At 42.3% G+C, this 27,686-nt stretch overlaps 1 protein-coding gene and 2 long non-coding RNA genes across 8 annotated transcripts in view; 2 read left to right on the forward strand and 1 right to left on the reverse strand.

Moving 5' to 3' along the window:
- The window catches only part of RIPOR2 (RHO family interacting cell polarization regulator 2), a 243,604-nt gene that overhangs the window by 203,452 nt on the left and 12,466 nt on the right, over positions 1–27,686 (reverse strand). The window lies entirely within an intron of this gene.
- Positions 3,789–18,844, forward strand: LOC115896803. 4 transcript variants are annotated; one of them, XR_004056680.1, is made up of 5 exons: positions 3,789–4,221; positions 11,266–11,494; positions 12,152–12,264; positions 13,063–13,284; positions 18,795–18,844. It is a non-coding gene; the product is annotated as an uncharacterized LOC115896803 (long non-coding RNA). The 4 variants fall into 4 exon arrangements; XR_004056679.1 differs by having other exon boundaries at positions 11,266–11,319; XR_004056681.1 differs by having other exon boundaries at positions 11,266–11,319; positions 13,191–13,284.
- LOC115896802 lies at positions 18,858–27,059 on the forward strand. Of its 2 annotated transcripts, XR_004056677.1 has the most exons (4): positions 18,858–18,920; positions 19,111–19,218; positions 20,937–22,662; positions 24,550–27,059. It is a non-coding gene; the product is annotated as an uncharacterized LOC115896802 (long non-coding RNA). The 2 variants fall into 2 exon arrangements; XR_004056678.1 differs by lacking the exon at positions 19,111–19,218.

Here is a 27,686-nt window from a genome sequence, read left to right on the forward strand (position 1 = left end):
AGCTCCTGTGAATTTTTCTACAGTTAAAACATGGAAAATTTTTATGTTTTCTATTCCGTGGAACATTTTATGGTTAAAGCATGGAACAGGTCTTATAAAACATGTTTACAATTTACTTTTATTTTTACCAGGCAGATTAGATTGTAGAAAGAAAAGATTGGTGAGTCACTTCTCAACCATTTACATAGGTTGAATCTTCGAAACTTTCTCAATAACCTTTCTCGGAACATACATTCCTAAAACACAAAACCATTCAGCAATCATGGAAGAAAATGCAGAAAACATATTTTGACTTCAGCCTTTGAGAGTATCATTGGGTAACAGGTATCTCAAGATTTATTTTTATTTAACTCTTTTCTCTTTGAAAGAGGTCTACATAAATTATTAGTTTTTCAGAACTAACACATTATTATTATCATCTCCTTTTTTTCTTTTCGAGACAGGATCTCATTCTGTTGCCCAGACTGGAGTGCAGTGGCGCAGTAGTGGCTCAGTGTAGCCTCAGCCTCCCTGGGCTCTAGTGATCCTTGCACTTCAGCCTCCCGAGTAGCTGGGGCTACATGCATGCACCACCACACCCGGCTAATTTTTCTATTTTTTTTTTTTTGTGGAAACGGGGTCTTACTATGTTGCCCAGGCTGGTCTCCACCTTCTGGGCTCAAGCGATCTGCCCACCTTGGCCTCCCAAAGTGCTGGGATTACAGGCATGAGCTACCATGCCTGGCCTATAATCTCCTTTAAAGGTAGCGTTACCCCTCATTCCAAGCCTAACATTTTTATACTTTCAGTAGAATGTGCTACAGTCTTAGCTTTTCCAACAGGTAAGTGCAAATTTTAGATACTTATTTGTTCAAATAGTATTTTTGAATTCATATGTTAAAAATAGTCTAATAAATCTGACCCCAGTTCAGTCATGACCATTTACCACTCTTCTTTCATGTGTCATGTCACTGTGTGAATAAAGTACAAATAGAAGCAGCTCCAGTGGTATTTTATATGTCCTAAACACACAATAGTGCATCTGGATGGGGATTTGAGCAGCACGCAGTGAAAAGGAAACTGAGTAGAAACAAGCCAAGGGAAATTATGGTTGTGATGTGTTCATTGTCTCAGCTTCCTGAAACGTATAGACAGTTTCTGAATATCACAAAAATGCACTAAATCTGGCTAAAATACCTACAAACCACAGTGATACTGAAACTCAGTGAAAGATGGAAATTAAAATGGAATAACTGATAGGATCCGGTTGTTGAAGGATGGATACGGAAAAAAAGAACAAAGCACAGACAGGCTTTAGACCACCAAAGTCATGTAACTAAATATCACACAATCAGATGCAAGTTAAAAAAATGTCTCTGTATGCCTCATAATCCCTGCTGCTTGGTCACAGCGTAGCATTTCTACAGCAGTTCTCTTTGGCCTGGAGAGGGTAACAGCTTCTCCTTTATGTTCACCATTCCCCCCCTGTACTGGATTTTTCTCCACCCTGTCACCTCCTCTCCAGGTTTTCTCCTGCCAAGAAGGGAGATGAGCGTCCACAAACAGCACTGATTTGACGGTAGCCAGCATCAGGACTCTAGGAGCCAGGTATCCCTGCTCAGCAGGCCAATCAGAGAGATCCCCTTATGCAAGGGGCTGCTGAGGGACTATTTGTCCTGGAGTGGAGGCAGAAAATTGAAGGATTCCCTTTTAGAGTTTGTATGGGTTGTTTTTGGAGAGAAGTCATGCTTTTTTTTTTTTTTTTTTCCCCCACTGGCACCTAGTTTGTGTGTGTGTGTGTGTGTGTGTGTCGCGTGCGCGTGCGCGTGCATGCGCACATGTGTGCATGCAAATCTGCTGTCTTTGAAGGGAGACATTTTTTCAGTTCCTTCCTTAAGGTGCTTTAGTATTCTCACATTTTAATTCCCTATTGTTTTAATTCCAACCATCCAAATATGTTATGATCTGAATCAAAAGCTAGTACTCCAAATGTATTCAAACAGCCTACACACACAAACACAGACACACACACACTCTGCTGTGTCATCCATTCTATTATCCCCAACATCCTGGTATTAATTAACCCTTGAGCTACAGCTGATAGCTTTGCACCAGGAGAATTTCCCTGCCTATTTCCCTATTTGGTAGAGCTAATAGGATTGGAGTGGCTACTGCTGCAGTAACATTTCACACTGTTCTGGTCACCAGAGGTTGAAGGAGGCCCTGGGGTTTTTATCTATGAGGCTGACTCTGACTGGGTTGTCTGTAGACCAGGTTGTCTGTAGTCTATACTAGGTTCCACCTTAATCAAACCAAATACAGCTCAAAGTGTTTCTCCATCAGACTACAAATCAATTTATTAGACAAAACTCCCCATTAATCCATAAGTGTCATAGAGCCACCCACACAGGTCTGCAGAGCATCTATACAACAATGATATTTTGTGTTCTGATTTTCCTATCTGTGCAATTGTAAAATAACCCAAATAGCTGGTGTTTATAAGTTTTCATTTGAAAGAAGCATAAGAAATCTATGTCTCATCTTAGTCAATGAAAAAAAATTATCCTTAACTGTGAACAAAGTCAGAGACATAGCCTCTCAGAAGTGGGAATGAAGAAATTATGCAGGACCAATTTAGCTTCTGGTGAATGTGACAGGTGTTTCCAAGGGGCATTTCAAAAATAAAATTCCTATGGATGGATGGATAGGATAGATAGATAGATAGATAGATAGATAGATAGATAGATATCTCAAAAGATAGGCCATTATATACATCACCTTCTTCTCTTTAACTTGACATTTTCTTCATGATCACTGAGTTCTGGGATCCCAGCCCTCCTACAATAGTGCTCTCCTGCCATGGTGACTAACTAACTTGTTCATTTCAAAAGTATTCTCAGATGATGAAAGCAATAGAACATTCAGAAAATAAAATAAAACTCTACAATTCTATGCCCAGCACAAAAGCCGCTCTTAGGTTATATATTTCCTTCCAGGCTTTTAAAATTTTGAATCATTACTTTAAAATATTTCTATTAAACAAGCATGAGAAATAATTATAGGAAAATGAGACTATAACAGAAAATCATAAAAGGAAAACAATTAGAATACTCTCTAATCCCTCCACTCAGAAATACACACTATTAACATATATACAGTTTTTCTTTCTCTTTCTATATACAAACATACGTTTTTAAAGGATTACTTTTCAATGCTCATGCCTCTTTCTGCCTTCATTCATTCATTTATTCATTTGTTCAATAGACATTAATTGAGCACCTACTATAATACCAGCCAGCACTTTACTAGAGTTAAAACAATGCACAAAAAATGGCATGGCCTCTCATGGTTCTCATGATTCTTACAGCCTACAGGGGAAGATAGATCTTAAACAAATAATTACTACTTTTTCTTTGAGGAATAAATTGTATTTGTCTTTGGGCCTTAAAGTCTCATCTGCCTTTTCAAACCTCTCTCACCACCTCATCCCCACAAATTCCAATCTCCCTCTGTTTTTTGTTCATTAATAAACAAACCATCACAATTCAAGTGAGAGGTGTCCTGGAACTCTCTGTTCCTTCTTGAAGAGTTCACCCCCTGTGTCCTCCAGGCACAGGTGAGTCACTGTGCTAGGAGGTGGCTCTGTGGAGCACAGACTCTATCACCAAGTGGCCTTGCACAAGTTTTTGATAACACTTACCAGAGCCACGAGAGTTCTGAGAATTCTACCCACAGGAAGAGGAAGTATTTGGAATAGGAAGTTAAGATTGAGCTGCCAAATATAGCACAGCTATATAAGAAGCTGGGTTAAGAAGGAGGAAACATGCACTCTTTTCAGCTGCCAGGCAGCACTTTGCTTTGGGGAAAAACAAACAAAGGGTGCCGTGGCTGAAAGCCTAGAGGAGCTGGAGCTCAAATGCTGTGTAGTGCTGCTGCTGGGACCCTGTGGCCCTGGAACGGAAAGCTGTGTGAATCCCAGTGCCAGGCTCTGAGAGGCTCTCTTGCTCAACCAAAAGCAGGGAGAGTTCTCCATAGCCAAGGGCCTGCAGCAATTATTTGATTAACTTCACCAAGTTTCTGCTCTGTTTTCTGTGTTGGCTATGGTGACATGGACTTTCATTGTTATTATTATTAGTCTTCTTAATACTGGAGAGAAGAGCCCGTATCTTAACATCTTCAATAGATAAAGAAAAGGCTATTAAAGGCAAATACCATGAACAGAGGATATTCTGTGTCTACACGGTAAGCTGCATCTTCTTGTTCACTAGAGTAGTGGTCTGCTTCTCAGAGGAGGTTACTTCTCTGATACTGTTGGTCTTATCCTGTGGGTTGAATAAGTGAGCACAAAGGCCCAGCTGATTCATTTTCACATCCTCATCACTGACACTGCCTGGTCCACCATGGGCGCTCAATACTACAACAAATCCTCACTTGGTCAGTTTTGTAAATGTGACATACTGAAACATGTAGCCATAAATAAAATGAGTGGGTTTCCCCTATGTACGTAATAAGCAAGATACGATCAAATGAAGTTTCACTTTACCAATATGCAGGATATTATTATTTTTATAATTATTCTTCATTTTCCTTTGGCCTCTCTAAAAGTCCTATGCTTTCTGACCTTATTCTTCTTCCCCAGACACCTTGCACTCCTGGTGCTTCCTCCCTGCCCTCCCCATCTTCCTTCTCGTTGATCTTAGGCACCCCCACGGCTTCAACTGTATCGTCTGTCAATGACTCCACATTTCCATCCATGCCCAGGCTTTTCTCCCGGGCTGCAGACCTGTTCTTCCAACTGCTGTAGATATTTCCACATTGATCTCCTGGAGAGACCTCAAATACAACATACCAACAAATAAGCACTCTGTAGTCACACCGGCCCCCACCCCTAGTTTGCCCCTAACCTCAATTTCCTATCATGTTTAGTGGCATCACCCCAGGCAGCCAGTGCTGGAAACACTGGAAATACCCCCAATGGAAATGTCAAATGGAACTCTTTCTGCCTTGTCATTATTATTTTTCTTAAACTCAGTACTAAGAATGTGCTTCATTTTTTGCTGTGGTGCCAAGACACGCATGGTAGCTGAATGATGGTCCCCCAAACACATCCACGTGCTAGTCTCTAGAACTGCATGGTAAAAGGGACTTTGCAGATAGAATTAAGTTAAGGGTTTTCTTTTTGACCATGTTGGTCAGGTTGGTCTCGAACTCCTGACCTCGTGATCCACCCGCCTTGGCCTCCCAAAGTGCTGTGATTACAGTTGTGAGCCACCGTGCCCAGCCAAGTTAAGGGTCTTGAGATGGGGAGATGGCCCTGGATCATGCAGGAGGGCCTAATGTACTCAAAAGGGTCCCCATAAGAGGGGTCAGTCAGAGAAAGAGATATGAGGACAGAGACAAAGGCTGAAATGCTATGGCCACAAGCAAAGGTGGCTCTAGAAGCTGGAAAAGGCAAGGAAACAGGCTCCCCTAGAGCCTTCAGGGGAATGCAGCCTTTGAGTTAAGCCTGGTAAGATCCATCTTGGACTTCTGGCCTATAAGACTTGGACTTCTGGCCTATAAAACATAACAACATTATGCTATTTTAAGCCACTACATTTTGGGTAATTTGTTACAGTAGCAATAAGACACCAATACAATAAGAGATTTCAGATATGAAAGGGAGCAGGAGACGTTTTCCAAAGAAAGTGGCCTCTCTGACATCTGCTCCAAGAATAAAAGTGGTGGCCAGGCATGGTGGCTCATGCCTGCAATCCCAGTACTTTGGGAGGCTGAGGCAGGTGGATCACCTGAGGTCAGGAGTTCGAGACCAGCCTGGCCAACATGGTGAAACCCTGTCTCTACTAAACATACAAACATTAGCTGGGCGTGGGGGCGGGTGCCCGTAATCCCAGCTACTTGGGAGGCTGAGACAGGTGAATCGCTTGAACCTGGGAGGTGAAGGTTGCAGTGAGCCGAGATCGCACCATTGCACTCCAGTCTGGGAGACAGAGCAAGACTCCGTCTCAAATAAAAAAAAAGAGAGAGAGAGTAAAAGTGGTAGAAATTAGTCAGGGTGCTAAGGAAATTTGGTGAGGAGATAGGCAAGATGATGACTCTGGGGGAGCTGTTGGCATTTGTGGGTCTTCCCGTTGCCTCTAGGGAAGTGCCTGGGTTGAGAAGCACTGTTCCTGGCAATTCAGCAGGTGCTACTTTCCGCTTGGTTTGTTGGGAAACTAAGCAGGGAGAGGTCAATAGCTTGCTTGAGCTCATGCAGCTTGTTAGGGATGGAGCCAGGACACTGATGCAGGATGACTCTGGTCCATGCTTTACTGCTGCCTCACCTCAGAGAAGGCAACAAAAGCAGGGACTGGAGCTCTGATTGATGCAGGGTCTTGCTGGTGGCATCCTGCTGCTCTTGGCTTCAAAAGCATGGGCGAATGATGTTGGTCTCATGGGGAAAGGTACGTCCCTAGCAGTAGGGAGCACAAAGGGAAGAGGAGCTTACTAAGACCAGTGTCAAAAACAAGAGAAGACCTGCTTCCGTAAGCAGGTCAGACAGAATGCAGTGTTCTTTATCCCTTGCTTCTCCGCCTTTCAACATTTATCTTGATTAACAATTTCTCTGAATTCACTTTTCTCTTTCTAGTAACTCAATCCTAAATACTCCAGCCTGAGATGTTAATTTGATCGATTAAACAAGAGAAATCCCTTAGAAATCATCTTACGATTCTGAAGTCCATATTTCTCCAGAAATATTTACTTCTCCCAGATTCCGAGGTTCACGAAAATACCAATGAATTAGTAGGAAATGTTTCCTCCATTTTAACTTTGACCAAACTTCATTCAAAACCATGAAACCAAAAGAAGAGTAAGAAACCACAAAGCTAGTCACCACCCAGATGGCTCCCAGCTTATGAATAAGTTGTATTCCAAAAGTTGGCTTGTAAATCAGCTGTTCAGTATGTATGGTAGCCTTTCCCACAGAAACCATGTTTTCAATGGTGGCCAAGTTTCAAGCTCTCTCATAAAGTCTATCTAACTCATGAGACAACAAGTAATATTAACAAAGAATAGAATTCCAGAAATTATTTATGATTTTTTTTTGGGAGAAAAGCAGGATAAGGAAAGAACTATACTTCCTGTGGGTGGAGGTGGGGACCCAACTGTCTCCAAGCAAAGAGGCCACACAGCCTTCTACTGTCCTGGGCCAGGCAGGTTTTGTGGCCAGCAGGAAAGGCCCTGTGGTGAGGCATGAGGCAGGAGAGCATGGGAGAATGGACTTCCCAGAAGAACTTCCAGGAGAGAGTTAGGAGGAAGCAGTTCAGAGAGAGAGAGGATCAAGAAGAGCTTCAAGATAAGAGAAAACTGGAGAGGAAGCAAATGGAACATGTTTACAGATGTTATAGTAGGTTATGAGTTTAATTCTTTTTAATGTTTGCTATAGTTTGAATGTTTGTCCCCCATTAACCTCAGGTTAAAATTTAATCCCAATGTTGGAGGTGGGGCCTAATGGGGGTGTTTGGCCATGGGGACAGATCCCTCATGAACAGTCTCGTGCCCTCCCTGGGGATGATTGAATCATCACTATATTAGTCCCTTCTTCCCACCAGAGCTGGTTGTTAGAAAGAGCCTGGCCCTCCTCCCTCCTGCTTTCCTCCTCTCTCACCCTGTGAGCTCTACAGAGCTGGCTTCCCTTCACCTCCTGCCTTGAGCGGAAGCAGTCTGACCAGCAAGACTTCACCAGATGCAGATGCTGGTGCGAGGCTTCACGTACAGCCTGCAGAAGCACGAGCCAAATAAGCCTCTTTACTTGACAGATTATACAGACTCAGTTTTTCCTTTAGAGCAAAACAAAATGAACTAAGACAGTGTCCTTCAAGAGATTCAAGTGGAAATTAGAATTTTTTAAAATTACTTTTTCTTGCTAGATGGCATTTTTTGACTAGAACTCTATACTAGGATTGGGCTATGGGAGCACCAGGATTTATATGGGCTTTATAAGTAGGAGCCTGTGCTATAGATCCTATATTATTCAGGCAAACAGGAAAAAAAGATTTCCTTCCACTTCCACTCCGTAAACGTTTATTAAGCCAGCATTTTTTTTAGTGCTTGCTAGGTCTCTGGTGCTACAAGGGACACTAGACAGGATGAGATACAAAAATAAATAAGATGGACTTCTTGCCTTTGAGGAGCATATAGGTTGTAGGGGAAGACACCACTGCCAACAAATGATCCCAGTGCATGCTACACTAGAAGTGTGTGCAAGTAGCATAGGGACACAGATAAAGAAGGGCTTCTCTGCCTGGGTGGTTGGGAAAGCTTGTTCTCTCCAGTTGGGACCCTGCTTGAGTCTGTCCCTTATATCTTCTACCTTCAGATATCTTCGCATGTTACTTCATCCTGTTCTTCACGTTTTCATCTACAGAATCTATGAAAAACAATTTTTTTTTACAATGACTCATTGGAAAAGAAAAATTTGGCAATGGGGCAGTGGAGGGAGTCTAGGGATGCCAACAGAAATGGTGGTTACATGTTTTAACATTTTATAAATTTCAAAAATTAGGAATTGGGTTTATATATACATACACATATGTATATGTACATATAGGTATATATGTGTGTGCATGTATATAATGTGTACATATACGGGTGTGCATTGTAATCAAAAGGAAGTCGCCAGGAGGAGCAGTTTCCCAGGATCCAGTCTTCTGGTGAGACACTGAGGATGACACGGGGATGGCCAGGGCTCTAGGCATCACTGCCACATTACTTTGGATCTTGTATCTGAACTCTAGAATATGTCACATAGTCATCAAACCACAGTTTAGTCTGCTCTTCCACAAAGGAAAACTTTATCTAGTTGGCCTGTGTTACACTATAATGTGTGAAGGGAATTGGATGGTATTACATCGAGAATCCAAGCACAGCTTATTGTTTCTTGGGATTACATTCTCATATTTTTACGTTCTTTAATAAAGCACTGGCTGGAACATAAGTGAAAGGAAGCAAGTTCTTAACTATTAAAAACGGACTGCATGGCCCTGTCTCACACTGTAGACAAATAGTAGCTAAAAATGGACCGTAGACCCAAATGTCAAAGCTGAAACTATAAAACTCTTAGAAGAAAATGCAGGAGTAAGGCCGGGCGCAGTGGCTCACGCCTGTAACCCCAGCACTTTGGGAGGCCAAGGCGGGTGGATCACTTGAGGTCAGGAGTTCGAGATCAGCCTGGGCAACACGGTGAAATGCCGTCTCTACTAAAAACACCAAATTAGCCAGGCATGGTGGCACATACCTGTAATCCCAGCTACTAGGGAGGCTGAGGCAGGAGAATCGCTTGAACCTGGGAGGAAGAGGATGGGATGAGCCAAGATCGCACCATTGCACTCCAGCCTGGGCAACAAGAGAAAATCTCCATCTCACCAAAAAAAAAAAAAAAAAAAAAAAAAAGAAAGAAAGAAAAGAAAATGCAGGAGTAATTCTGTGTGACCTGGTATTATGTAATGATTTCCTAGACATGACAGTAAAAGCATAAGTGACAAAATACAAAATACAAAATAGATGTTGGACATCATGAAACTCAAAACTTTTGTATTTCAAAAGACACTATTAAGAAATGAAGAGAGAGGCCAGGCGCGGTGGCTCAAGCCTGTAATCCCAGCACTTTGGGAGGCCAAGACGGGCGGATCACGAGGACAGGAGATCGAGACCATCCTGGCTAACCCTGGTGAAACCCCGTCTCTACTAAAAACTATAAAAAACTAGCCGGGCGAGGTGGCGGCGCCTGTAGTCCCAGCTACCCGGGAGGCTGAGGCAGGAGAATGGCGTGAACCCGGGAGGCGGAGCTTGCAGTGAGCTGAGATCCGGCCACAGCACTCCAGCCTGGGTGACAGAGCGAGACTCCGTCTCAAAAAAAAAAAAAAAAAAAAAAGAAATGAGGAGAGAAATCACAGAATGGAAGAAACTATCTGCAAATCATATATCTGATAAGGGGCTTATGTCCAGAATATATAGAGGACTCTTAAAACGAACAATAAAAAGACAAATAACCAAATTTTTTTAATGGGCAAAGAGTTTGAATAGTCATTTCTTCAAAGGAGATATGCAAATGGCTAATGATCACATGAAGATACTCAGAGTCATATGTCATCAAGGAAATAGAAATTAAAACCATAATGAGATCCTGGTAGGATGGTTAAACTAAAAAAGATAGATAATATAATAACATATGTTCTTGAGAATGTGGAGAAATTGAAGCTCTCATATATTGCTGAAGAGAATATAAATTTTCAGTCACTGAGGAAAATAATTTGGCAGTTCCTCCAGAAGTTAAATATGGAATTACCATATGATCCAGCAATTTCACTTCTAGGTATAAACCCAAGAAAAATGGAAACATATATACACATAATGACCTGTCCACAAATGTTCACAGTGCCATTTTTTATCATAGCCAAAAAGAAACAACCTAAATGTCCATCAGATGAGAAAATGGATAAACATGATGTGGTTTATCTGTACAATGGAATATGATTTGGCTATAAAAAGGATGAAAGTACTATTGCCTGCTACAAAATAAATGAACTTGGAAAACATTATGCTGATTGAAACAAATCAGACACAAAATGCTACTTATGATCATATGATTCCGATTAGATAAAATATTCAAAATATACAAATCCTTAGAGATAGAGAGTAGTTTAGTGCTTGCTATGGTTGGGGGAACGGGAGATTGGAACGAGGAGTGCCTGCTAATGGGGACAGGGTTTCCTTTTGCCGTGGTGAAAACATTCCTCAATTAGATAGTGATGATGGCTGCTCAACTTGGCAAATATGCTAAAAACCACTGAATTGTATGTTTTGAAAGGTCAGATTTTATGGTATATGAATCACATCTCAACAAAGTTGTTTAAAAAAAAAAAAAAACAGATTGCCCAATCCCTGCATCCATACGGGGGTAATGAGAGACCAGGACCACTAGTCATTCTTTTATCAGAGAGTAGTCTGATTAAGTAGTACTCCACCTCTGGGTTTTTTTTTTTCCTCTCTTTTTCTTCCAGAGAGGTGAGCATCTGCAGAATGCTCTCTGGCACAGAGTGTTCATTAGAATAAACAAAAATAGCATCCCACCTACCGAATAGCTGTCATTGATGTTCAGATTGCTGTTTTGCTTTTTTCTTTTCTTTGTTTTTAAAACATCATTAAATAAGCACAGACCTCCCCCAAAGAAGCTCTAACTTTTGATTGGATAATTCTCAGGATGTATTTTCTGAAAGGTCAGTGATTTTTTTTTTTTTTTTTCAGAACAGTGATTCTTCAATGGTGGTCTGAAGACCGTGAGTGTTCCTTGAGGAGTCAGTAAGTCAAGCATCTGCAACTCCCCTGTGCACAGGGCAGGGCAGGGGGAATGAATGAGGCTATAGCCGGGTGTGGACTATGGCATACTAGGAGGGCTGCACCTACTCGGCCTGAAGGGGGAGCACGTGCTTTGCCTGAAGGGGCAGCCCCTCGCGCACCAGGGGACTGTGGGGAGGTAAGCCCACCTTCATCAGCTCTGCCAGTTTTACAAATAGACACTGAACACCTGAATTTTTTTATGCAAAATCTTTATGTTTTAAATGCTGACAACCAAACTCAGAGGAAATGTAAATCACTTGTGTGGGCCAAACAAAAGATCTGTGGGCTGATAAACTACAAGTTTGTGACCTGGGCCTATAGGGGTTCTCTGCACTGGCTCTTTTGTATAATTAATATCAAATTTTCAAATCAGAAAGTAAGTGTTGAAATGGTACTTAGAGTTCCTGTAGTTCAGTCTCCCACTCCATGTTAAAGTCTTTTCTACAATAGGCACGTTGAATTTAAGGAAGCTAATAATTCAAGCCAGACACTTGCAGTTTCTTTGTTGCCTTTTTATTTTAAAAGAATATGGAGTGAGGAGTTAGGTAAAGAGATGGAAGTAGAGGGAAGTTTTGGGAAGCAGGCCAAAAATTTAGGACTGGAAGGGGCATCAATGTTGATTTTTTTTGGATGATTCTCTCTTATGGCTACCCCTAGTATTTTTTAATCCTAATTTATCAAAATGCATCAGCAAGGTTGGGGCTTAGGTTTTCCAGAATTCCCAGAGGGAAACAAAATTTTAGGCCTGGAGCAGACCTTAGAATTAATGTTGTCCGACTCTCTTATTTTACAGATGAGGGAACTGAAATCTGTGAGCTTTAAACCACTTGCTTGAAGACATGGCTGACATTTGTGGCTGAATCCTAATGTAGTTAATTTTCCTTTCAGCGGGTCAACTTGCAACTGGTAAGTAGGATCCAAACAAAACTACAATCACCTTGAAATATCCTGTAGTCTTTTCTACCTCACATTTCAATAGCTCTCATTTTTTAAGAGATACAAAGATTTCTTTTTAAAGAAGCAGCTGGTATTTGACTTCATGAGTTACCTTATTGGATTAATGAGATAACTAATAGAAGTTATTTCAAAATAGAGCCAATTACAGAGTGCACATGATTCTGGAAACAGGGTTGGCATGAACCACAGATAATCCCCACAAGTCATTTCACTAGTTCCCATTGTCCTAATAAAACCCTTTGGAGGGGTGCTAATAAGTGTCAAATTAACCAATGTGTGTTTCATTTCCTCTATTTGCCCTCTGAAAAAGATGCTGGCAAAATGGCAGATACAGCAGTAGTGGGAAGGACAAGGAGAAGAAATGAAGGCACCAAAGAGCTCCAACATTTAGACAGTCCAGGGTCCATCCCTAAATGATCAAAAGTGTGTAACATGGCACAAATTATTACGAGTTGAAATCTTTTGGTCACTAGGGACAAGGACAAAACAGAGCCCACGAGTGTGTGAGAAGGGCCCAAGGGATCATTCAGTTTGTTTGCATTGTTGTGTTTTGTTTTTCTCTTGGTATGGCACCTACACACAAATCTGACAAGCCAAAATAGGAATAAGAACACATGCACTCACAGTGACCTTTTATTAAATGCAGAGATGGTTATGTGTCACCTAAAATATCAACAAAAGCCCAGTTCCAGTAATCAGCAAGATTTTTTTTGCTGCATTTATACTTGGTCCTCTTTAATTATACAGAGTTGCCACCAGTGTACCGAAATGATAGACTAGAAAACGATGACTTCAGCAGGGGATCAGAGCTTTAGAGCTTCATCATTCACATGAGCCAAGTGCGAGATTTCAGCCCGTCTCTCCTCTAAATGCAGTTAGGAGTCTTCGAAACCTTTTGTGTGAATCCAGGAGGGAAAATTGTCTGGCAAAGTCTGATAAGCATCGTGTCAAGAGCACATTTGTACTCTGGTAAGAAGCCCAAGCCAATTGCTGCTGGGTTGTCATGGCAACAGACATACACACCATTTACACATCAGCTTCTGAAATGAGTAGAAAATAACAAAACCTTTTCGACAGGCTGGGAGGTGAAGGGAAGAGTGGCATCATCTGTGCAGCCTGGTGAAACGGTGTTTACGACCGTCTACACGGCTCTAGTGGGCATGCTGTCTCCTTGGATGGTGTCATATTTTTAACCCAGGGGGAAATTCATAGGATCCTCCTGATTCTGTATAAACTGTGGGACAATTCAGTCACTTTTACCAAATCCTCATTTCCTTTCAAACCCTGTTTACTAATTGATGCCAAATAGTATTATAGTAATTGGGAAATAAAGGAGGTCCCTCTCCTGCTTATTCCTCCCAAAGTACATTTCTTTAGCTTTTCATGGAGGTTTTGTAGCATACTCATATATTGTAGAGGGAGGTGGAGAAGGAGGAGAAGGTCTTTCATGGGCCTAGAGAAAATGAAGTTAATCACGGTTGGAAAGCCTTCCCTTAAAAATGCTGTTTTTTGTTGTTGTTGTTGTTGTTGTTGTTGTTGTTTGTTTTAACAGAGTCTCTCTCTGTACACCCAGGCTGGAGTGCAATGGCGTGATCTCGGCTCACTGCAACCTCCCTCCTCCCGGGTTCAAGCCATTCTCCTGCCTCAGCCTCCCAAGTAGCTGGGACTATAGGCATGTGCCACCACACCCAGCTAATTTTTTTTGTATTTTTAGTAGACATGGGGGGGCGGGGCGCAGTTCACCATGCTGGCCAGGCTGGTCTCGAACTCCTGACCTCAGGTGATCCACCTGCCTCAGGCTCCCAAAGTGCTGGGATTACAGGTGTGAGCCACTGCACCCAGCCCTAAAAATGCAGTTCTAAAAATGAATAAAAAAATAACAATTCATTCCAGTAGTTCCTGAGGCATACGGCATCAACAATAGATCAGAACTATATGGAATAAGCCCACAACATTGAAAACTTTAGGCTGAGTGGAAGCTGGATCCCTGAAGCTAATCTCAGCGATTTAAAGTAGAGAATAAGGATGGAATGCATCCCCTCCATTAGTCTTGAAGTGAAACCACAGGAACTCTATTCATGAGAAGTAAAATTAGCTGTATGTTCACTTTTCATGACATTTGTTACTGCACTTAAGCATTCCACAGCATGACTTAATTGCTGCTGAAATACCTAAGAGGAAAGAGAAGGAAGGAAAATAAAGTGTTTGATCTTTGAATGATAAAATAGTCACGAATCTGGGAACATTAAGTAACTAGAGATGGAGTTAGCGTCACAAGCAACACACGACAAAAGTCTTGTGTCTGATGATAATAAAGTTCCCTCAACTGATTCATCACTTTTTCCCTTTCTATAATTATGAACATTCATCAAAAAAGCTCTGACATTAAAATTTCAAACTCTTGTTACTTCTGCTTTTCTATCTCATAGTTAGAAAAATTTATTATTTCCAATTTTAGTTCTGGATTTCTAAAAAATTCCAGGAATAAAACCTAGGGAGAAAGACCCTCTCATTGTATACATCTTCTTGGGAATTCACGTTCTGGGTGCTTCACTTAGACATGGTAAGTTGAAAACATACGGAAACAAAAGATCTAAAGAAAGTAGCCAGCCTCTCCCAGAGATTGCAAACCAGCATGCAGCCAGCTGGCAGACACTTTATGGGGAGGTAGGGACTGGAACAGTGTTAAAAGAAATGGCACTGGGTGCGGTGGCTCACGCCTGTAATCCCAGCACTTTGGATCACCTGAGGTCAGCCTGGCCAACAGTGGTTAAACACCATCTCTACTAAAAATACAAAAATTAACCAGGTAATACCAGTTATGTGGGAGGCTGAGGCATGAAAATCACTTGAACCCAGGAGGCAGAGGTTGCACTGAGCTGAGATTGCGCCACTGCACTCCAGCCTGGGTGACAGACTATGTCTCAAAAGACAAAAAGAAAAATGGCATAAATGCCTTTAGGTCGAGCAAAAGCTCGGTTGTTTGCCACAGTCCTCCCCATTCTTTACTGTCTTACATCTAGATTGCATGCTTATTTCTGTTGCCTGCTTATGGGCTTTGAGTTAGCAGTTTATGCACACATTTGCTGATGCTCCCCAGATTTTCTTCCTTTTGGTATGTATTCAAATCAACCCATTTATTTAAGACTTAATTCAGGTATTCCCTTTTCCACAAAGCCCTTCTGGCCCTCTGGTCTCACCTGACCACGCCTATCATCCCTATTCAGTGCCCTTCAGTTTTAGTTCTTACTTGTTCTCTAATTTGTTCAGGAGTAACCAAGTAGTCAACGCCCAGAGGGCCAGGTTGTGATTCACTGTTCTTGTGTTTTAACCCAGGAGAGTGGTAGTTATGGTATGGGAGCTCAGTTAGCTCACAACAGTTTTTCGACAGATGGGAATGCAGGAACCAGCAAAGTGAGGGAGTGGACCCCGGCACAGCCCAGTGGGCTTGCATTGGTTTCAAAAGGAAAATGAAAAGTTCTGTAAAGTCTTTAGGACTCCTATGATGGAAATATTCTCTTGGAAGCTCAAAACTGATATTTTGGTTCTTAGTAGAATAGTTAAAACACATTTCTGCTTAAAATCTCTAAGTACTGAGGGATGACAACAGGTAGGACAAACATAGAAATACAAGTAATTTCATAATATCACCTAGGGAAGCCGTAGCATTGAGCTTAAGTATTTGGTGACTGTATCAGTTTCCTATGACTACTCTTACCTCCTTGCTTATTTCAAAGTCTGAAGTGTTTCATGTTGGGTTGAGAAAAGCTGTAAAACGGCACCACCTGATGGTTACTACCCAGAGTGCCTGAATTGACCTGGCAATTTCAAATGAAATAAATGATCTTGGTTAGCTCAGAAGACTTCTTCCTAATGCTTTACGTGAAAAGAGCAAACTGAAATACGTTCTTCTTGGAAAATCAGAAACATAAAGAAAATGTTTTAAATTTTGACAGAAGCAAACCCACTCATATACAGAATAATCTACCACCAAAACAGAGTTTGCATATGATATTCATTGAATACTATTAGATTTCAAATAGGTAATAAATAAGATTTTATTGTCCAGTTTTTCTTTCTCCTTTAAAAGCAGATATTTTTTCTACATAGAACTCTCCTTAACCAATTGTTTGATTATACCTCCCACCCCTTCCAACAAACACAATGTATTTATTTTAAAAATCTATCACTTGCCCTGTAGAATTTTCCGCATTTTGGTTTGCGCTAATTGCTTCCTCCAGTGCTGTCTAACTTGTTTCTATTCCTAGGATTTCCTATAAACTAGTAGTAAGATCTAGATTAGATTAGATTTGATTAAATCCCAGTTCTATTTTTGGCAAGATAATAGGTGACACAATATGATGCTATATTAATCAAATCTTGAAGCACGTGCCTAGTTGTGCTCCTTATTGTGATATTAAGATTGATTTGCGGGTACAGGTAATGTCAGTTGGAATTCTCTATTATAAAGTTCCCCAATAACCTTTCATTGAGAGTGTGGATATCTATTGATGATCATTGTCTCCATCCAACGTTTCATGAGGACTGCAAAATAGTGATGGTATAAGTTTTATTATTATATACCTAGTAGCTGGGATTTTCTCATCATCTATTTAGTTAGCTTGAAATACAGTTCAAACAGGAAAGAAAGAACAAATATGTGATCAATCTCTTTAAAATATATATTTAGAATAACAAATTAGTGTCCTGGCAACCTTCAAAGGTGAGCAGTGATGTTTTGTGTTTCATTAGGAATTCATAGATTTTTATATTTGATGTATTTTAACCCATTGCAAGCATTATTCTTGTTGATGCCCAAATGGTTCCACATTTGACAAATGCACATATTTTGACATAAATACTCTAATATGTGGCATAGTTGTTAGGAAAGCAGGCATACTGTAATGTTCTCAGAATAAATTATTACCACTTTCAAGGAAGGCAATTTAGCAATATGTATTAGGAGCCTTAAAAAATGTATGCCCTTTGATTTATACTCTAGGATCAAACATAAAGCAATCTTTTCTATGAAAATAATCAGGAACATAGCTAATAATTGTATAAAGATATTAATTCTAGTGAAAAGTTAGAAAGAGATGTCAGCCGGGCACGGTGGCTCATGCCTGTAATCCCAGTACTCTGGGAGGCTCTGAGGCGGGCGTATGACGAGGTCAGGAGATCAAGACTATCCTGGCTAACACGGTGAAAAACCCCATCTCTACTAAAAATACAAAAAATTAGCCGGGCATGGTAGCACGCGCCTGTAGTCCCGGCTACTTGGGAGGCTGAGGCAGGAGAATCACTTGGACCCGGGAGGCAGAGGTTGTAGTGAGCCAAGATCGCACCACTGCATTCCAGCCTGGGCAACAAAGCGAGACTGTGTCTCAAAAAAATAAAAAAAAAAAAAAAGAGAAAGAAAAAAAAGAAAAAAGAAAAAGATGTCAATAAGTATGATGATATACTATAGCTACCATATTAAAAATCCAGTTTTTTAAAGAATTGTTATCATGGGGATATTTTTATATTACATTAATTGAAAGAAGACTACCAAAATATGTATATACACCAATTTATATACATAATATGTATATAAACAAAAGACTAGGAAGTCATACTTCAAAATATTAATAGTTATATCTGGATAGTGGGATTACAGGATATTTTTATGTCTCATTTGTATTGTTCTTTACTTTAAAAATTATTTCCAATATTATGTATCACAATATGTCTTATTAAAAATCAGCTAGTACTAAAGGTTTTTCTGGACAATGTTAATTTGTTATTGTTGGGATAATAAACCAAGTAAATAGTTTATAGTAAACAAGCAAAATATCTCCTTATGTGTTAGTGAAAATTGTGCAAGAAAAAAACACTTTTCCCTCAGCCAAAAGATCCTTCTGAGTTAGTTAAAGAATAAAAACACAACTAAGCAGGATTTGAAATAAAACATGCAGGAGCCTTCCTGAAATAGGTTATATTTTTCCTCCTAGAATCTGCTCATTGCAATTAATTAGGCTTCTTCAAGAGTAAATTTTCCCTGTGCTATCCAATAAGTCAATGTGATATCATCCTGATTCTTACTGTGAATGAGAGCATCAACATAGATCAAGATGGATGTATCTGCCATTTGTAATGAGATTCCACAAGGTATCTCCACCCACCAGTTCTTTTCTGATACTGGCAATTTCTGATTTTTGATATCCTAATGTCTAGTTGTCACTTCCAAAAGTCTAACAACCTCTAGTCCAAACCATTTATTAATCCTTAATCTCTGCCTCACCCTCTTACTACCAAACAGGTATTCAATGTCCAAAATTAGATAGTTCCAATGAGATAAAAGAAAATAAAATTCACAAATAATATTGTCAAAACAACTTTTAACATGGTGTTATAAGTCCTATTTCCTGGCAGCTCTTTGGGGACAAGGTTCATGACTAGTTTAATTTTTTTCTTTTCTTTTCTTTTTTTTTTTTTTTTAGATGGAGTCTCTCTCTGTTGTCCAGGCTGGAGTGCAGTGTCGTGATCTTGGCTCACAGCAACCTCACAGAACCTCCTGGGTTCAAGCGATTCTCCTGCCTCAGCCTCCCAAGTAGTTGGGATTACAGGTGCCCACTACCATGCCTGGCTACTTTTTTTTTGTATTTTTAGTAGAGATGGGATTCCATTATGTTGGCCGGGCTGGTCTCGAATTCCTGACCTCAGGTGATCCACCCGCCTTGGCCTCCCAAAGTACTGGGATTACAGGTGGGAGCCACTGTGTCCAGCTAGTTTAATCTTTGTTTCCTTTGCATATAGGACAGTGCTCATTTCATGAGTATTTATTGATGATAGAAGTGAGATGAGGAGGAGGAAGAAGAAAGGGAGAGGAATGCATTTCTGGACAGGGTGACTACATGAAAAAAGGTATGAGCTTTGAGTGCTAGAGGCAGTGAGGAGACCAGCTCTGTTTAAGAAGAAGGATCATGCAAGGGGACTATAGAAATTAAGGCTGTGGCACCCAAATGCCCATCGATCAATGAGTGGATAAAGAAATTGTGGTATACATACATGATGACTACTACTCAGCTATAGAAAGGAATGACTTAATGGCATTCACAGGGACCTGGGGGAGATTGGAGACTATCATTCTAAGTGAAGTAACTCAGGAATGGAAAACCAAACATTGTATGTTCTCACTCATAAGTGGCAGCTAAGCTATGAAGATGCAAAGGCATAAGAAAGACACAAAGAACTTTGGGGACTCAGAGGGAAAGGGTGGGAAGGGGTTGAGGGATAAAAGACTACAAATTGGGTTCAGTGTATACTCCTCGATTGATGAGTCAAAATCTCACAAATCACCACTAAAGAACTTACTTACGTAACCAAATCCCGCCTGTTCCCAAGAAAACTATAGAATTAAAAAAATTTTAAAAAATTTTTAAAAAAAGGAAATTAAAGTTGTGGCAAACGTGGCAAGACTGTGGAGGGTCCCAACATTTAGCTGAGGAGTTTGTCTATAGTCTGAGTCAGTGAGAGACCAGATTGAAATCTACCCTATTACATGAAACAATCCTAAATTCCTTAATGCTTCAGATCAAGTAATTGGTTTATACCAAGAGAAAGTTGGTGCCAGGGGAAAGATAAATATTAAACTTAAAAAAAAAAGGTCTGTAACTACGTAGAAATGAACCTATCAATTTGATGGAATTAGATACACTTGTTTTTAGGTATAATTTCATGGAGTAAAATTAACCCTTTTTAGTGCATAGTTCTACAAGTTGTAACAAATGTATACAGTAGTGTAACCACCACCACAATCAAGATACAGAAGAGTTACATCATATGAAAAAAGTTTCCTTATGCTTCAGTAGTCAGCCCTTGGCAACCAATGATTTGCTTTCTGTCCTAATAGTTTTGTCTTTTCCAGACTGTCTTATGAGTGGTATCATACAGTATGTAGCCTTTTGAGTCTGGCTTCTTTCACTTAGGATAATGCATTGAGAATAATCCATGTGATTGCATGCATCAGTTCATTTGTTTTTATTGCTGAGTCATATCTCATTGTATGATATACAGTTTGCTTAATCATTAATTCATAAGGACAAATATTTCTTTTTAACATAACACATATAACTAATGTGGTACCTTCTTTTCTTTTCTTTTTTTTTTTTTTTTTTTAGACAGGGCCTTGTTCTGTCACCCAGGCTGGAGTGGGATGTGTTCACAGCTCACTGCAGCCTCAAACTCCTGGGCTTAAACCATCCTCCCACCTCAGCCTCCTGAGTAGCTAGACTACAGGTGTGTGCCACCACACCCAGCTAAGTTTTTGATTTTTTTGTAGAGATAGAGTCCCACTGTGTTGTCCAGGCTGGACTTGAACTCATGGGCTCAAGCAGTCCTCTCCCCACTACCTCCCAAAGTTTTGGGATTACAGGCATGATGGTGCAACCATGGCTAGCCCAAAATAATATTTATAAGCTTTAGGGATTTATTTACTAATTGACAAAGAAAGGTGACGACAGGAAAAAGAGAAAATGCAAATAGAGTATGCATTAATTTCAGAAATGTGAATGTCACTGCCCAGTAGACTCATTTTCAGAGCAATTTTTTTAATAGTGTATCTTTTAATTGTCATTTTATAGCTACCCACCGCAGCTGCCCCCCACCCTTTCCTTCAATGACGATGTTTGCAGGCTTCAGGGGACTAGGGAACAAAGCTGGGGCCTGGTAGCCCCATTACGCTGCCAGCCGGGAAGAAGAAGTCACAATTACAAATTATCACAACAGTTAGCGCCTGTACTTGGGGTATCTGCAAAGTGAGGAGGCCCCAACTCCTCATTGTACAGGGGTCTATTTGGCAGTGACCTTGCTCTGGAGGCAATGATACTCCTTCAGCCTGAGGGAATTGATGTTGATGAACCCGGTGGCATCAATTGGCTCATAATCACCCTGCACGTTCATGCTCACCAGCTCCTCGTTGTAGGGAGACAGTGGGGACTCCCGGCTAAGGATGTACACCTGGCCCTTGAGGACGGATACCTGTGCTTTCCCTTCCACTCTGTCCTAGGACTTGGCGATGCAGTGGCGGACAAATTCACACTCAGGGCTGTGCTGGAAACCGGCAAATTTCAAGCTCAGCAAATTTCAAGCCCAGGCCTTGTTTGATTTTGCGCACCTCCCGCCTGGTCCATGGTGAAGGCCTCGCTGTCTAAATGAGTGTGGTAAAGGATGGTGCCTGCTGGGGTCTCATAGATACCTCGGGACTTCCAGTGAAGCGGTTCTCCATGATGTCAGTACTTCCCACACCGTGCTTGCCCGCGACTTCGTTCAGGTACATGAAGAACTCCAAGGAGGTCTGGTGGGTGGAACCATCCTTGACGTTGGTCACCTTCACAGGGACCCTTTTTAAAATTCGTTCTCGAGGATGTCAGGGGTGTTGAGGGCTTTGGCCGGTTCCTGGGTCTTTGTGTAGAGACCTGGAGGCACTTGGTTCTTGGGGTTCTCCAGGATTCCAGCCTCCTAGCTGATGTGCATGAGGTTCTTGTCCATGCTCCACGGATTCTTGGGAGTGACGGGAATGGGAATCCCGTGTTGCTTTGCGTATTCCATCAGCTCATTACTGCCCTTGAACTGGTTATAGAACTCGGGCATCCTCCAGGGTGCAATGACTTTTATCTGGAGGGGGCCAGCGAGTACCAGGTGAGCTCAAATTGGACCTAATCGTTCCCCTTACCCGTGGTGCCGTGGGCACTCTCTCCTGCTGGACGATTTCCACTTGTTTGCTGGCAAAGCAGGACCTGGCGAGAGAGGTGCCCAGGAGGTAGCGGTCCTCACACGGTGTGCTGGACTGGATGGCCGGCCAGATGAACTCCTCCACAAACTCCCTGATGACATCCTCAATGAACACCATTTTGGCCACAAGTTTCAGTGCCGCCTTCCTGGCTTCCTCGAAGTCTTCCTTCTGGCCAGTGTTGGCCAGGTAGGCAATGATGTCATAGCCTTGTTCCTTCATCCACACGAGGATGCAGGAGGTGTCCAGGCCTCCACCATAGGCCAGAACCATGGAGCCTTTGCTGGACCTGGCATCTGGGATTGGAGGCCTAGTTCTAAGCATCTGGAGTCTGTCTTCATAGTGCAGTGAACCACTCGGGCTCAGGCAGCTGTGGCAGGCAACAGAGCAGGAGCAGTCAGATTTTTAAACCATTGTTAAAGGTTTACAGTTCTGTGTCCTTTTGGAAGCAGTGTGGCCCCAGACTGACAACTGACCCTCAAAGAGGAAGAAAAACCCTCACCTTGCCCCCCGACAACACTGCAGCGCTGTTTCTCATAACTTGTAACTGCTGCTTCCCTACTCTGTCCACGGAGCAGGTGAGTATGGGACTTAGCTGAAGCTGATAATCATTTCTAGATTTTGTCAATACTTTGCCTTCAGTTTCCTCTTTATGCCTGTTTTAATCCATTGATATCCTTCTCACCATGGGTTTTCTTTGATGACTTGGAAAGCTATTTTCTCTCTTTCTAGTTATTTATTGAAAATTGAAGTTGCCATCCTTTCAGCTCCACAATATTCTCTGAAGCCAAATTTGTGACTTCAGGTTGTATGTCGATGGGTGAGCAATCAGACGTGTGGGGCCATGCTCAGTTTAACCTTCAAATATTCACACTAAATGGACGGAAAAAGTCAAGAAAAAAGAGAGGCCACAGTTGATATGTAGAGGTCTCTTTATTCATTTAATGGTAACAGGAAGCCCTCTCTGCCTCACGCTCGCTCCCACCCACAGGTCCTGGTGTACATGTGGGTGGCAGGAGTTCTAAGAATTTGATCTAGTCAAGGGGGGAAAAAGGTAATTTAGAAGCTTCTATTTATTTAGCTTTAGGATTCTTCCAGACAAATTCCAATAAGAGCCTGTGGTGTTAAGGTTTCTGCTATTTGGAGATAGTACTTTGGATTTTCATAGAAACTCTCTGTTGAATAACAGTGCTCTGGAAGCCCAGAGCTAGGGGAAGACTGGGTGCATGACAAGGCTTTTTTAGGGTTAGAAGTATATAAGCAACAGAACCTTTAAAAAAAAAAAATGACAGGGACAGATAAAGAAGTTTACCCTCGCCCCCTCCCAGCACTATTTGTGCCTTAAAAGAAAGGGAAAAACAAAAGTTCTTTTTAATTTAAACTGAATTTCTAAGGAGAAAAAAATTTCATTGTTTTTAGAATATAACTGATTAAAACGAAAACTGAATGTTGAACTTGAGAAAACCATACAAATTAAAGAAAATGCACATTAGGTTTAAAAGAAAAACTTCCTGTGATATGATGAATATGCGTATTCAACACGGCTTTGGAAAACATTGTTTTTTCACTTTAAGGAGCAATCTTTCCCTTCACTTAGTCCTCTAGTGAGCAACTGTTCATGAAGAGTGAGAGTGTGGGTTTTCTTAGAGGTCAAGAATCAGAGCTGTAGGAGACACTGAAATATGGGCTTGACCAGAACACTGTGATACATGGATGAGCTTCTTCACGACTCCAAGGGATGATTTGTTTGTGCTTTGATACATGGTATTTCAAAACCAAATTGTACGTGTATTCACCAACAAAAGAAACTGAAGAAATTGCATGAGATTAAAAGTTACAAAGATTGTTGGGTTTTTTGTTTTTGAGTCACAAGCAAGTCATTTTTAAAAGCATTGTGCTCAGCAAGACAGGTTTATAAATGAATGCTACTCACAGATGGAAACTAAAGAATGAACAAAACCACTAAAAGCTACATAAAAGGTTTCTTATTTTTCTGTACTGTATGATTAATTAGAGCCATCGTGTGAAAAAGAGAGGAAAATTGCTTCTCTTCATGGTATTTTGCTATTAGGGAGCTTTTATTAGATATTTATTTAGGTATACATTTTGTCACGTGTATAAATGAGAGTCAAGTTCATTATTTGAGGTCTCACTAACTGGGATTTATGATAAGTCACATAGAGATGGTTTCAAGTTTACCTCTGCTTAGCAAATGAAAAATAAAGGACTATGAAGGGCGGATTGAAAAGATGAACCTTCTAAAGCATTTTGGAAGCTCAATATGCAAACAACGGAGACACTAACTAGAAATGCTTCATGTTTATCCTTAAAGACAAGAAGCCTGAGAATTTCTAGAAGGCAATACTTTGTTACCCTGAGCAGCTGTACATTTTTCTTTTTCTGTATATTTTAAGAGAAAGGAGTTTTATGTGTACTCATAAATAAATCATTTATATTAATTTCAGAATATGAATCCTGCAATTTCTTTGAATTTGTGAACATTCACTGTCAAAGGGAGATTACGGTGGTCTAAAATTCAAGACCATGCCAACTTTAAAGAAGGTAAACAGGAAAATCTTGGGGCATACAGCACGAATGCCTCTGAAAGGAAGTTGGCAGGAGATAAGAGGCTGAGATCTGGAGGAAACAAATAATAACTCAAGTGCTCTCCAGTGGAGAGGAGGCTGAGAAGAGGCCACTCTGGCTTGCTCCACAGGCCCTAGACCACTCCCGGGCTGCTCAGGTGTGAGTCTGTTTGCTGATTTGCTGACATCACCGGCCTCAAAACTCCTGACACAGCAAGTGCAAAAGAAACCACTGAGGTAAACGGCACATTCTGGGATCTGCAAGTCTCCTATAAGTAGCTGTTCCAATTTCCAAATGTTAAAACAAAAAAGTAAGCTCATAAAGAACTTGCTGATGCATTCTATTTTTAAAATAATAATAAAAAATAATTTGGGTGATACTGCATAGCTCACAAAATATTTCCACGTGCATTATCTTAATGCAAACGACAATCGCGTAGGGGTGGATTCAATTCACCTACTTTTGCTTACAAGACGGCCCAAGCACCGAGAAGCGAAGAAAAGCACTTAGCACACAGGACTGCAGAGCCACCCACCCCTCTGCGGGTTCCCAGGGGGAGGCGCTCGAAGATGAAGTACAAACCCATCCCCAGGCTCCGAAAGAAAAGTCTACAAGCTGACCTCTGTGGGAGGGTCAGGGCCCAGGGTCTAAATATAGACATGCTGTGCAGCTGTTTCTGTTTCTTGCACGCACAGCAGAGAAGGAAAAGCGTTTGGGGTTCACTTCTGCCAGGAAATAAATACATAACCGGCCTCGTGGTGGCCATGCTGTAGCTGGCACACTCTGAGCAGTCACCTTGGGGGATGACAGGGGCATCCTCCGCTAAGCGTGGTAACAGCCTTGGGCGGGAACATTCGGGAACACCCCAAATGCTGGGGAGAAAGAGGGCCCCCCTCCCTGGGTATGAGTCACCAAATCCTTGAGCGACTTAGGTGCTCCTGCCCCACCCTCTTCTCCACCTCAGCCCAGCCTCTCAAATACCGTGATCCGCAGACACCCCCAGGTTGGGAAACCGACTGAACAAGAGGGAAGAGGCAAGTTCCGTGGACAGGAATCCCTGGAGACACACCCAGCAGCCGAGGAGGGCAGAGGTGCTCCAGTCGGGCCGCTGAGCCATCCTTCTTGGCTGGGTTCTGAAAAGAAAGGGTAGTGGGCACCGTCCGCTGGAAGTGGGCTGGGTGCCTACGACCCCCACCAGCTCTAAGTCCAAGGGTTCTGCGTGTTCAGATTTCTTTCTGAGTGGCCCCTACCACCCTCGTCCTGCATAAAAAAGAATGCAGGGACTCAAGGTAGGCATTCTGTAGAGATTTGAATATTCGGTAATACCTGGACATTCAGCACAGCACAGGAAGATGCAGTTTCCAATAGATTTCCAAATATCTCCTTAGCTGCCCTCAGACGTCGCCAGCCCTTGTTCTGCCTCTAGCAGACTCCCAGAGCTGTGTGCATTTCAACCGGGCCCATGTTTTGAGATGTGGGGAGAGACTGTAGGGTGCACTTTCTGGTTAGACAGCGTGGCCACTGGAAGAACCATAAAATTAGAAGTTGATTGATTTGAGCTTGAGTCCTAGTTCCAGCAGTGAAAACCCAGTCTGGACTTGTACACAAGTGTCTGAATGTTGGTTCTGTTCTGCCACACTGTGGCCTGTGATTTTTAATAAGTCCTTTAACTTCTCTGAGCCTCAACTTCCTCACTTGCAAAATGGATACAATTACCAACCTTATAGAGTTGGACTGAGGATTGAGATAATGCCCAATAGGGGAGCTGGCACAATGCCTGATAACTGAGAGGTGACAATGTGCTAGCAGCCCTCACTCTCAGTGCCTCCTCGGCCTCTGCCCTCGGCGTCCACTCTGGCAGCACTTGAGCCCTTCAGCCCGCCATGGCACCGTGGGAGCCCCTCTCTAGGATGGCTGAGACGGGAGCCTCCTCCCTCTGCTTGCGGGGAGGTATGGAGGGAGAGGCGCGGGTGGGAACCGCGGCTGCGCTCGCCGGACGGTATGAGTTCCGGTGGGCGCTGGCGCGAGCTCCGCGGGCCCCACACACTGAGCGGCCAGCCGGCACCGCCGGCCCAGGGCAGTGTGGGGCTTAGCACTGGGGCCAGCAGTTGCGGAGGTTGCGCCGGGTCCCCCAGCAGTGCCAGCTCGCCGGCTTCGCACTCAAATTCTGGCTGGGTCTTAGCTGCCTCCAGGTGGGGCAGGGCTCGGGACCTACAGCCCGCCATGTCTGAGCTCCTCCCCCTGCGGTGGGCTCCCACGCGGCCTGAGCCTCCCTTACGGGCGCCGCCCCCTGCTCCGTGGTGCCCGGTCCCACTTGACAGCCCAAGGGCTGAGGAGTGCAGGCAGGGCTCCGGACTGGCAGGCAGCTCCACCTGCAGCCCTGATGCAGAATCCACTGGGTGAAGCCAGCTGGGCTCCTGAACTGGATGGGGACTTGAACTTTTATATCTAGCGGAGGATCATATATGCACCAATCAGCACTCTGTGTCTAGCTCAGGGTTTGTAAATACACCAATCAGTACTCTGTGTCTAGCTCAAGATTTGTGAATACACCAATTGGTACTCTGTATCTAGCTAACTAGCACTCTGTGACTCTGTCTAGCTCAAGGATTGTAAATGGACCAATCAGCAGGATGTGGATGGGGCCAGATAAGGGAATAAAAGCAGGCTGCCGGGACCAGCCAGCGGCAACCCGCTCCAGTCCGGTTCTACACTTTGGAGTCTTTATTATTTCACTTTTTGCAATAAATATTACTGCTGCTAGTTTTTTGGGTTCATGCTGCTTTTGTCAGCTGTAACACTCACCACGAAGGTCTACAGCTTCACTCCGTGAAACCAGCGAGACCACAAACGCACCGGGAGGAATAAACAATTCCTAGACGCACTGCCTTTAAGAGCTGTAACACTCGCCACGAAAGTCTGTAGCTTCACTCTTGAGGGCGAGACTATGAACCCCCCCAACAGGAAAAAGCTCCAGACACATCTGAATGTCGGAAGGAACAAACTCCAGGCACAC

The sequence above is a fragment of the Rhinopithecus roxellana genome, chromosome 4, assembly GCF_007565055.1.
Source record: "Rhinopithecus roxellana isolate Shanxi Qingling chromosome 4, ASM756505v1, whole genome shotgun sequence".
Classification (NCBI taxonomy): domain Eukaryota; kingdom Metazoa; phylum Chordata; class Mammalia; order Primates; family Cercopithecidae; genus Rhinopithecus; species Rhinopithecus roxellana.